Here is a 12685-nt window from a genome sequence, read left to right on the forward strand (position 1 = left end):
TCCTGGACTCCAGGCGCAAAGGGGATAAAACCCCCAAGGGCTCCGAGTCCGGCCTTGAGCCGGACACCGCGCCGGAACCTTCAACGGTTCCGGACTCCAGTAGGCAGCCTCCTTCCAAGAGGAGCAAGCCTACCGAGCCGGTGACCTCCGTCCAATCGGAGGCACCGGACAATTTGCTGGAGGTGCTTAACGGCACCTCCATCGACGAGGAGCACCGCACTATTATGAGTGCGGTGATCCAGAAGGTTCAGTCCACCAAGAGCGGACTGACTGAAGCCTATGCCAGCCTTCTAACAGGCTTTGAGGTAAGTAAAGAATATGTAAAAATATTACCGCATAGACAGTAGCCCCTGATGCTCTGTTCGGCGTTTGGAAAGAAAAGCCGAATAGAGGATCTAATAACATTCGTAGGAGTCTAATATAATCAAGTCAATATGCATATGCAGGCTTCACTGCTGGCCTCCGTCGCACTGACTGCGGAGGTGGATACGCTGAAGCAAAACCTCGCGCGGTCCGAGAATGAGCTCGGCCATGCCAAGAGGCAACTCGAGGAGAAGGAAGGTAAGTAATACCTTGCGCAAGTATATAGAGAAGCTGTGGTTGCAAAAAATGACAGGATCAACGTGCTATTATAGGGGCCACGGCTGAGGTGGCAACCCTTAAGAAAGCGCTGTCCGAGGCTGAAAATAGAGCGACCGCGGAGCGCACAGAGAGAGGGAAGCAGGAGGCGCGGGTGGAGGAGGTGCAGAAAGAGCTCCAGGCTCTCGTGAAAAAACACAAGAGTTTGGAGCTTGACTCAAAGAAGCAAGCGTCCGAGCTTGCGGCAGCCCTCGAAAGCGCGAAGTCTGCCAAGGCCGAACCCAGAAATCCCTCCAAGAAATTGAAGCGATGAAGAAGATAGCGGCGGGTAAGGCATTCATTATGCAAAGCAAGCACGTGAAAGTGAATTACTTGTTACTTACCCGAGTCCGGAGCTCTCCAGGAGCATTCGTAGATTTGCCCCGCAGTGCGTCTGATGCCGCCGCCTACTACCGAGCCGAAGAGGGGAGTTCGACAGAGAAGGTGTTCTGGTCTCAGTATGCTGAGGCCGGACACCTGGTGCCTTTGAGCGACCAGCTGAAGCAAATGGTCGAGCTCCACAAGGTGGCCGAACAGGCCATAAAGGGCCTCATAGTTCGGCTTTGGCCTGGAGAGGCTCTGCCTGGGAGCTACTTTGGGCTGGTGAGGCGGCTGGTGGATGCCTGTCCACGGCTTGAAGTAATCAAGCGCTCCGTCTGCATCGAAGGTGCCCGTAGGGCGCTTGCCCGTGCTAAAGTGCACTAGGGCAAGATGGATGCGGAGAAGCTGGTGAAGGATGGGCCGCCGCCGGGCAAGGAGCATCGCGTCCCGGAAGCGTATTATGAGGGCGTCCTGAATGGTGCCCGCCTTATAGCGGATGAATGCTCCAAAGATGTAATTTTTGAGTAAACTCGCATTTGTGATCCTGTACGCTGAAAACTTGTTCATATGTGCTAAGCAACGCTTTTGAATTTAAAATATTACCTTCTGTGCAGCCGTTTATCAATTTTGAGAGATGGCAAGTCGCCGGCTTCTGCCCCCATGCCACGAGTGCTGGGGTGTTCGGGATAAACATGAGCGCTCTTTTTCCCATTCTTGGGTCCTTCGAGGGAGGCGCTCAACACAACGAACAAGGCACTCAGACTATAATGCTTGAACACTCTCACTTAGCCATAGAATTCTATAATTTTAAATTTCGGCGAAGCCCCTAGTGTTCGGAAGACTGAGTTCGGGGCACTATCCACGCCTAGGCCGGACAAAGACGACTCCTCGCTCTAAGCAGCATAAGTCTTTAGGGACTCGAAAACCTCTCGAACAGCGACCAGCTCTCGCCTCATCATGACGGTCAGTTTTAGCTTTCTCTACTGAGGTGCTTAGCCCAGCTCAACTGGGGCACAATCGCAGTAGTTCTCCTATTGGTACCTTAGCCGATATAACGGAACGTAAGGTACCAAAACATAGGAGCCGGGCAAAACCAACTATTGACCCAAGACATGATTCGGAGCCGATGCATATAATGCTATAAGTTTGGGGGTGCCGCACTTGTGAAAGTGTTCGGACTTCTCACACCGTATTGTGGGGTACTTAAGCCCCTGGCGTATTGGCCGTACCAAAGTGTATGGGTGCAACATGTCATTAATGAACATATATTCGTAAAAAAGAGTAATGCAATAATAGACAGAAGCTATGCATTGTTTATTTAAAAAAGCTGCGATCAAAGCAGAATGATACAAATAGTGCAATAAGCAAAAGATGGGACTATTTAACATGTCCTTTCCAGGGGCGAGCTGTGGAATGGTATGTGAAACAGGTATACTGCTCGTTATAGAGACCACCTTAGAGTTCCATAGTGCGGCGTAGCTTTTTGCTTCCCTGGTTGTATCGTTTGTGCGGCAATTTTTACTGCCGGACAAGCCATCCGAAGAATGGAGTCCTGAAAATAAGAGAAAATTAAGAAATCGGCAGCCCCTAGTGCGGTTTAAGCCGCGTTTCGGGCATGCCGTGATGGTGCCCCTCCCCCTGTGCCCATGGTATTTCCAGAGCGTAGTTATGTACGCGCAACACTGGTTTTCGCAAGTTCGCGAGGGCTGGGGTTGGGGCCGCATTTCTACGCTTGCTCGGAACGTGCCAGGCAGTCTTGTTGTAGGTTACTCCGGGCACACTTGACGGTGTCCAGACATTTAATGGCCGGACTGGAGAATTGCCTTGAGAGGCTGCTTTGTACTTCCGCGGCGATAGCCGCCGTATGCTCCTCCGTTCGAAGAGAGCGTTTGGTGTTTCCATTGACCGTGATGACTCCTCGAGGGCCTGGCATCTTGAGCTTGAGGTATGCGTAGTGCGGCACCGCATTTAACTTAGCCAATGCGGTTCGCCCGAGTAGTGTGTGATAGCCACTGCAGAACGGGACTATGTCGAAGATTAACTCCTCGCTTCGGAAATTATCCGGAGATCCGAAGACCACTTCAAGTGTAACTGAGCCTGTATAGTTGGCCTCTACACCTGGTATGACGCCTTTAAAGGTCGTTTTAGTGGGTTTAATCCTCGAGGGATCGATGCCCATTTTCCGCACTGTATCCTGGTAAAGCAGGTTCAGGCTGCTGCCGCCGTCCATAAGGACTCTAGTGAGGTGAAATCCGTCAATAATTGGGTCTAGAACCAATGCGGCGAATCCGCCATGAGGGATGCTAGTGGGGTGGTCCCTTCGATCAAAAGTGATCGGGCAGGAAGACCATGGGTTGAACTTTGGGGCGACTGGCTCCATCGCGTATATGTCCCTTAGCGCACGCTTCCACTCCCTCTTGGGGACGTGGGTTGCGTATATCATGTTCACCGTCTGCACTTGTGGGGGAAAACCTTTCTGTCCACTGTTGTTCGGCGGCCGGGGCTCCTCCTCGCCATCGCTATGCAGCCCCTTGTCTCTGCTTTCGGCATTCAACTTGCCTGCCTGCTTGAACACCCAACAATCCCTGTTGGTGTGATTGGCTGGTTTTTCGGGGGTGCCATGTATCAGGCATGAGCGGTCGAGTATTCGGTCCAAACTGGACGGGCCCGGAGTATTTCTTTTGAATAGCTTTTCCGCTGACCGGGTTTAGAGCCTCTGAATCCGGCATTAACTGCCATATCCTCAGTATTGTCGTTGTTAATGTTGCGCTTTTGCTTGTTGCGACGCGACCTGCCACTGCTGTCCTTGGTATCTGAATTACCAGGGCTCTTAGTCATGTTATTGCTACGAGCTAGCCAGCTGTCTTCTCCCGCGCAAAAGCGGGTCATAAGTGTGGTGAGGGCTGCCATTGATTTCGGCTTTTCCTGTCCTAGGTGCCGTGCAAGCCACTCGTCGCGGATGTTATGCTTGAAGGCTGCTAGGGCCTCTACGTCCGGACAGTCGACGATTTGATTTTTCTTGGTTAGGAACCGTGTCCAGAATTGTCTGGCCGATTCCTCTGGCTACTGAATTATGTGGCTAAGGTCATCGGCGTCTGGTGGTGGCACATAAGTGCCCTGGAAATTGTCGAGGAATGCGGTTTCCAGGTCCTCCCAACAACCAATTGATTCTGCTGGCAAGCTGTTAAGCCAATGCCGAGCTGGTCCTTTAAGCTTGAGTGGGAGGTATTTGATGGTGTGTAGGTCATCACCGTGGGCCATGTGGATATAAAGGAGATAGTCCTCGATCCATACCGCAGGATCTGTTGTGCCATCGTATGATTCGATGTTCACGGGTTTGAAACCCTCGGGGATTTGATGATCCATTACTTCATCTGTGAAGCATAGTGGGTGTGCGACGCCTATGTATTGGGCTATATCACGACGCAGCTCAAACGAGCTTTGTCTACTGTGTTCGGCCCGGCCGGATTTACTGTATCCGGAGTGATGATTACCGTCTCGTGCCGTAGGGCGCCCACGCGATCCGTAGATCGATCTTGTTTGCCTTGCCTTGTCCTCCAATATATCTCGCAGGTCTGGCGCATTTTCCCCCGTGCCTTGGTATTTTTTGAGCGGCACCAGGGTGCGGCTTGAGTGGAGGGCCGAGAGGCCTCTCTGTCGCGGCCACGGGGTGGCCGGTCGGCCGCATCATGCGCTGGTGATGTAGGTTTAGGTGCTTCCTCCTCTAATCGGGGTAGCAACCTGCACTTTGGGTAGCTCTTAGAGGGGCGTTTCAGTTCATACTCTTCGGCCGCAAGGACTTCAGTCCATCTGTCGGCTAGCAAATCTTGATCAGCTCTAAGCTGTTGCTGTTTTTGATTGAGGCTGCTCGCCGTGGCCATAAGCCTGCGTTTGAAACGCTCTTGATCGACGGGATCCTCTGGCACGACAAATTCGTCATCGTCGAGGCTTGCCTCGTCTTCGGAGGGAGGCATATAATTATCGTCCTCGACCTCTTTGACTGTCGCTCTCTCATGAGGGCTGGCTTCTCCATCCTCCTGTGCTGAATCTTGCTGGAGGTGGTTGTCTTCGGCACTATCCGGGGTGTTATTATCTCCCGTGCTGGAATCACCGTTTTTGCTTTGGCGGGATTTAGAGCGGCGCCGCTGACGCCGGCGCTTAGGCTGCTTCTTGGAGGGGTCATCCTCCGCTGTTCCATCGCCATTGCCTTCTTTTGGGGTATCCACCATGTATATATCGTACAACGAGGTGGCTTTCCAGTGCCCTATAGGCGCTGGTTCTTGATCGTCTCCTGCATCGGCGTCCATACCGTCGATGTCTTCGGAGTCGAAGTCGAGCATGTCGGTTAAATCATCGACAGTGGCTACGAAGTGGGTGGTGGGTGGGCTTTGAATTTCTTCATCATCCGCATCCCAACCTTCCTGACCATAGTCCGGCCAGGGCTCTCCTGATAAAGAGAGAGACTTTAGTGAATTCAGAATATCGCCGAAGGGCGAGTGCTGAAAGATGTCCGCGGCGGTGAACTCCATGATCGGCGCCCAATCGGGTTCGATTAGTAGGGGCGCGGAGGGCTCAGAGTCTGGAGAGGAGTGCGGCTCCTTGGAGTCACGGGCTTCACAGAGAATAGGGCTGGTGTTCGGCTCAATCGCCATAGAGATTGCAGCCCCCGAGGCGGTGTCCAACCACCCATCCTTGATTGGCGCGGTTGGCTCCGAATTAAGGGTCGGAGCTGATGCGGGTGCGGCCTCCAGGGTACTGTTCGGCGGCAGAGCTAGATCATGCCCATCGTGACAGTGCGGCGCGCTCGGCTGCGGCTCAGATCCGTCGAAGATCAAGTCTCCGCGGTCATCCGCTGTGTAGTTTAAACTTCCAAATCTGACCTGACGGCCAGGGGCGTAGCTTTCGATCTACTCCAGATGGCCAAGCGAATTGGCCCGCAGTGCAAAGCCGCCAAATACGAAGATCTGTCCGGGGAGAAAAGTCTCACCCTGGATCGCATCGTCGTTGATGATCAGAGGAGCCATCGGGCCTAAAAGTGACGACACAGAGGAACTCTCAATGAAAGCACCAATGTCGGTATGAAACCCGGCGGATCTCGGGTAGGGGGTCCCGAACTGTGCTTCTAGGAGGATGGTAACAGGAGACATGTGACACGATGTTTTTACCCAGGTTCGGGCCCTCTCGATGGAGGTAAAACCCTACTCCTGCTTGATTAATATTGATGATATGGGTAGTACAAGAGTAGATCTACCACGAGATCAAGGAGGCTAAACCCTAGAAGCTAGCCTATGGTATGATTGTTCTTCGTCCTACGGACTAAAACCCTCCGGTTTATATAGACACCGGAGAGGGCTAGGGTTACACAGAGTCAGTTACAATGGTAGGAGATCTACATATCCGTATCGCCAAGCTTGCCTTCCACGCCAAGGAAAGTCCCTTCCGAACACGGGACGAAGTCTTCAATCTCGTATCTTCATAGTCCAGGAGTCCGGCCGAAGGTATAGTCTGGCTATCTGGACACCCCCTAATCCAGGAATCCCTCAATCATGTATATAGGCATCATGTCCGAGGCAAGTAGACCGACTCCTGCCTGCATCTACTACTATAACTCCACACATCGACCGCTATCCAGCATGCATCTAGAGTATTAAGTTCATAAGAACAAAGTAACGCTTTAAGCAAGATGACATGATGTAGAGGGATAAACTCATGCAATATGATATAAACCCCATCTTGTTATCCTCGATGACAACAATACAATACGTGCCTTGCTGCCCCTACTGTCACTGGGAAAGGACACCGCAAGATTGAACCCAAAGCTAAGCACTTCTCCCATTGCAAGAAAGATCAATCTAGTAGGCCAAACCAAACTGATAATTCGAAGAGACTTGCGAAGATAACCAATCATACATAAAATAATTCAGAGAAGATTCAAATATTGTTCATAGATAAACTTGATCATAAACCCACAATTCATCGGTCTCAACAAACACACCGCAAAAGAAGATTACATCGAATAGATCTCCACAAGAGAGGGGGGACTTTGTATTGAGATCCAAAAAGAGAGAAGAAGCCATCTAGCTAATAACTATGGACCCGAAGGTCTGAGGTAAACTACTCACACTTCATCGGAGGGGCTATGGTTTTGATGTAGAAGCCCTCCGTGATCGATGCCCCCTCCGACGGAGCTCCGGAAAAGGCCCCAAGATGGGATCTCGTGGATACAGAAAGTTACGGCGGTGGAATTAGGGTTTTGGCTCCGTATCTGGTAGTTTGGGGGTACATAGGTATATGTAGGAGGAAGGAGTACGTCGGTGGAGCAACATGGGGCCCACGAGGGTGGAGGGCGCGTTTGTGGGTAGGCGCGCCCCTACCTCATGCCCTCCTGGTTGATGTCTTGACGTAGGGTCCAAGTCCTCTGGATCACGTTCGTTCCGAAAATCACGTTCCCAAAGGTTTCTTTCCGTTTGGACTCCGTTTGATATTCTTTTTCTGTGAAACTCTGAAATAGGCAAAAAAAACAGCAATTCTGGGATGGGCCTCTGGTTAATAGGTTAGTTCCAAAAATAATATAAAAGTGTATAATAAAGCCCAATAATGTCCAAAACAGAATATAATATAGCATGGAACAATAAAAAATTATAGATACGTTGGAGACGTATCAAGCATCCCCAAGCTTAATTCTTGCTCGTCCTCGAGTAGGTAAATGATAAAAACAGAATTTTTGATGTGGAGTGCTACTTGGCATAATTTCAATGTAATTCTTCTTAATTGTGATATGAATATTCGGATCCGAAAGATTCAAGATAAAAGTTCAATATTGACATAAAAATAATAATACTCATACTAACTAAGCAATTATGTCCTCTCAAAATAACATGGCCAAAGAAAGTTCATCCCTACAAAATCATATAGTTTACTCATGCTCCATTTTCGCTACGCAAGAATGCTCTCATCATGCACAACCCCGATGACAAGCCAAGCAATTGTTTCATACTTTAGTAATCTCAAACTTTTTCAACTTTCACGCAATAGATGAGTGTGAGCCATGGATATAGCACGATGGGTGGAATAGAATATAATGATGGGGGTTATGTGGAGAAGACAAAAAGGGAGAAAGTCCCACATCAACGAGGCTAATCAATGAGCTATGGATATTCCCATCGATTGATGTTAATGCAAGGAGTAGGGATTGCCATGCAACGGATGCACTAGAGCTATAAATATATGAAAGCTCAACAAAAGAAACTAAGTGGGTGTGCATCCAACTTGCTTGCTCACGAAGACCTAGGGCACTTGTGGAAGCCCATTGTTGGAATATACAAGCCAAGTTCTATAATGAAAAATTCCCACTAGTATATGAAAGTGACAAAACAAGAGACTCTCTATCATGAAGATTATGGTGCTACTTTGAAGCACAAGTGTGGTAAAAAGGATAGTAACATTGTCCCTTCTCTCTTTTTCTCTCATTTTTTTGGGCCTTCTTCTTTTTTTATGGCATTTCTCTTCTTTTCCTCACTTGGGACAATGCTCTAGAAAATGATGATCATCACACTTCTATTTATTTACAACTCAATACTAGAACAAAGTATGACTCTATATGAATGCCTCCGGCGGTGTACCGGGATATGCAATGAACCAAGAGTGACATCTATGAAATAATTATGAATGGTGGCTTTGCCACAAATACTATGTCAACTACATGATCATGCAAAGCCATATGACAATGATGAACATGTCATGATAAACGGAGCGGTGGAAAGTTGCATGGCAATATATCTCGGAATGGCTATGGAAATGCCATAATAGGTAGGTATGGTGGCTGTTTTGAGGAAGATATAAGGAGGTTTATGTGTGAAAGAGCGTATCATATCACGGGGTTTGGATGCACCGGCGAAGTTTGCACCAACTCCCAATGTGAGAAAGGGCAATGTACGGTACCGAAGAGGCTAGCAATGATGGAAAGGTGAGAGTGCGTATAATCCATGGACTCAACATTAGTCATAAAGAACTCACATAATTATTGAAAAAATCTACAAGCCATCAAAAACCAAGCACTACGCGCATGTTCCTAGGGGGGTAGATTGGTAGGAAAAGACCATCGCTCGTCCCCGACGGCCACTCATAAGGATGACAATCAAAGAACACCTCATGTTTCAAATTTGTTACATAATGTTTACTATATGTGCGGGACTTGCAAACTTCAACACAAGTATTTCTCAAATTCACAACTACTCAACTAGCACAACTTTGATATCACTACCTCCATGTCTCAAAACAATCATCAAGCATCAAACTTCTCTTAGTATTCAACACATTCATAAGAAAGTTTTTTACTAGTCTTGAATACCTAGCATATTAGGATTATTTAAGCAAATTACCATGCTGTTTAAGACTCTCAAAATAATATCAGTGAATCATGAGAGAATAATAGTTTCTATAAAACAAAACCACCACCGTGCTCTAAAAAGATATAAGTGAAGTACTAGAGCAAGAACTATATAACTCAAAAAGATATAAGTTAAGCACATGGAGTATTCTAATAATTTCCGAATCATGTGTGTGTCTCTCAAAAGGTGTGTGCAGCAAAAATGATTGTGGTAAACTAAAAAGAAAATACTCAAATCATACAAGATGCTCCAAGCAAAACACATATCATCTGGTGAATAAAAATATAGCTCCAAGTAAACTTACCGATGGAAGTAGACGAAAAAGGGGATGCCTTCCGGGGCATCCCCAAGCTTTGGATTTTATGTGTCCTTAGATTATCTTGGGGTGCCATGGGCATCGCCAAGCTTAGGATCTTTCCACTCCTTGTTCCATAATCCATCAAATCTTTACCCAAAACTAGAAAACTTCACAACACAAAACTTAAAGTAGAAAATCTCGTGACCTCCGTTAGCAAAAGAAAACAAAAGACCACTTAAAGGTACTGTAATGAACTCATTATTTATTTATATTGGTGTTAAACCTAATTTATTCCAACTTCTCTATGGTTTATAAACTATATTACTATCCATAGATTCATCAAAATAAGCAAACAACACACGAAAAACAGAATCTGTCAAAAACAGAACAGTCTATAGTAATCTGTAGCTAGCGCAAGATCTGGAACCCCAAAAATTCTAAAATAACGTTCTGGATGTGAGGAATTTATCTATTAATCATCTGAAAAAATAATTAACTAAATAGTACTTTTCAAATAAAAATGACAGCAGTTGTCGTGAGCGCTAAAGTTTCTGTTTTTTACAGCAAGATTAAAAAGACTTTCCCCAAGTCTTCCCAACGGTTCAACTTGGCACAAACACTAATTAAACACAAAAAACACAAAAAAACAGAGGCTAGATAAATTATTTATTACTAAACAGGAGCAAAAAGCAAGGAATAAAAATAAAAATGGGTTGCCTCCCAACAAGCGCTATCGTTTAACGCCCCTAGCTAGGCATAAAAAAAGGATAGATCTAGGTATTGCCATCTTTGGTAGGCAATCCATAAGTGGCTCTCATAATAGATTCATATGGTAATTTAATTTTCTTTCTAGGGAAGTGTTCCATGCCTTTCCTTAACGGAAATTGGAATCTAATATTCCCTTCCTTCATATCAATAATTGCGCCCATCATTCTAAGGAAAGTTCTACCAAGAATAATAGGACATGAAGGATTGCAACCTATGTCGAGAACAATAAAATCTACGGGCACATAATTCCTATTTGCAACAATAAGAACATCATTAATTCTTCCCATAGATTTCTTAATAGTGGAATCCGCAAGGTGCAATTTAAAGAGCAATCATCAAAATCACGGAAACCAAGCAAATCACACAAATTCTTTGGGATCGTGGAAACACTAGCACCCAAATCACACAAAGCATAGCACTCATGATCTTTAATTTTAATTTTAATAGTAGGTTCCCACTCATCATAAAGTTTTCTAGGGATAGAAACTTCCAACTCAAGTTTTTCTTCATAAGATTACATCAAAGCATCAACGATATGTTTGGTAAAGGCTTTATTTTGACTATAAGCATGAGGAGAATTTAGCACGGATTGTAACAAGGAAATACAATCTATCAAAGATCAATTATCATAATTAAATTCCTTGAAATCCAAAATAGTGGGTTCATTGACATTTAAAGTTTTGACTTCTTCAATCCCACTTTTAACAATTTTAGCATCAAGATCTAAAGACTCCGAATTTTTGGAACGCCTTCTAGGTAAAGGTGGATCATATTCAGTCCCATAATTATCAAGATTCATATTGCAAAACAAAGATTTAATAAGTGACACATTAATAACTTTTAGATCTTCATCTTTATTATCATGGAAACTAGAACAACACGCTTTTATAAAGCAATCTTTCTTAGCATGCATCCTAGCGGTTTTTTTTGCACTCATAAATGGAAATTCTCATGGCTTCGAGAGACTCATTGATATCATGCTTAGGTGGAATAGATCTAAGTTTCAAAGAATCAACATCAAGAGAAATTCTATCAACGTTCCTAGGCAACTCATCAATCTTAAGCAATTTTTCTTCAATCAAAGTATTGAAATTCTTTTGCGAAGTAATAAATTCTTTAATATTAGATTCAAAATCAGAGGGCATCTTATTACAATTTCCATAAGAATTGTTGTAGGAATTACCATAATTATTACAGGAATTACTAGGATACGGCCTAGGATTAAAATTACCGCTATACGCATTGTTACCAAAATTATTCCTACCAACAAAATTCACATCCATAGATTCATTATTATTCTCAATCAAAGTAGAAAAACGCATATCATTAGGATCAGAAGAAACACTTTTATTAGCAAACAATTTCATAAGTTCATCCATCTTTCCACTCAAAACATTAATTTCTTCTATCACATGCACTTTCTTATTAGTAGATCTTTCAGTGTGCCATGAGAATAATTAACCATAATATTATCTAGGAGTTTAGTAGCTTCTCCTAAAGTGATTTCCATAAAAGTGCCTCCCGCGGCCGAATCTAAAAGATTTCTAGAAGAAAAATTCAATTCAGCATAAAAAATTGTATAATCATCCACAAATTCAAACCATGTGTAGGGCAATTACGTATCATTAGTTTCATCCTCTCCCAAGCTTGTGCAACATGTTCATGATCAAGTTGCTTAAAATTCATAATATCGTTTCTAAGAGAGATGATCTTAGCGGGAGGAAAATACTTAGAGATAAAAGCATCTTTGCACTTATTCCATGAATCAACACTATTTTTAGGCAAAGACGAAAACCAAGCTTTAGCACGATCTCTAAGAGAAAAAGGAAATAGCTTCAATTTAACAATATCATTATCCACATCTTTCTTCTTTTTCATATCACACAAATCAACAAAGTTGTTTAGATGGGTAGCGGCATCCTCACTAGGAAGGCCGGAAAATGGATCTTTCATGACAAGATTCAGCAAAGCAGCATTAATTTCACAAGATTCAGCATAGGTAAGAGGAGCAATCGGAGTGCTAATAAAATCATTGTTGTTAGTATTGGTAAAGTCACACAATTTGGTATTATCTTGAGCCATCGTGACAAGCAAGCAATCCGACACACAAGCAAACAAGAAACGGGCAAAAAGAGGCGAATACAGAAAGAGAGGGAGGAAGGAGAGAGATGGTGAATAAAACGGCAAGGGTGAAGTGGGGGAGAGGAAACGAGAGGCAAATGGCAAATAATGTAATGTGGGAGATAAGGGTTTGTGATGGCTACTTGGTATGTTGACTTTTGCGTAGACT

Source organism: Triticum urartu, chromosome 6 (assembly GCF_003073215.2).
Source record: "Triticum urartu cultivar G1812 chromosome 6, Tu2.1, whole genome shotgun sequence".
NCBI classification, from domain to species: Eukaryota; Viridiplantae; Streptophyta; class Magnoliopsida; order Poales; family Poaceae; genus Triticum; species Triticum urartu.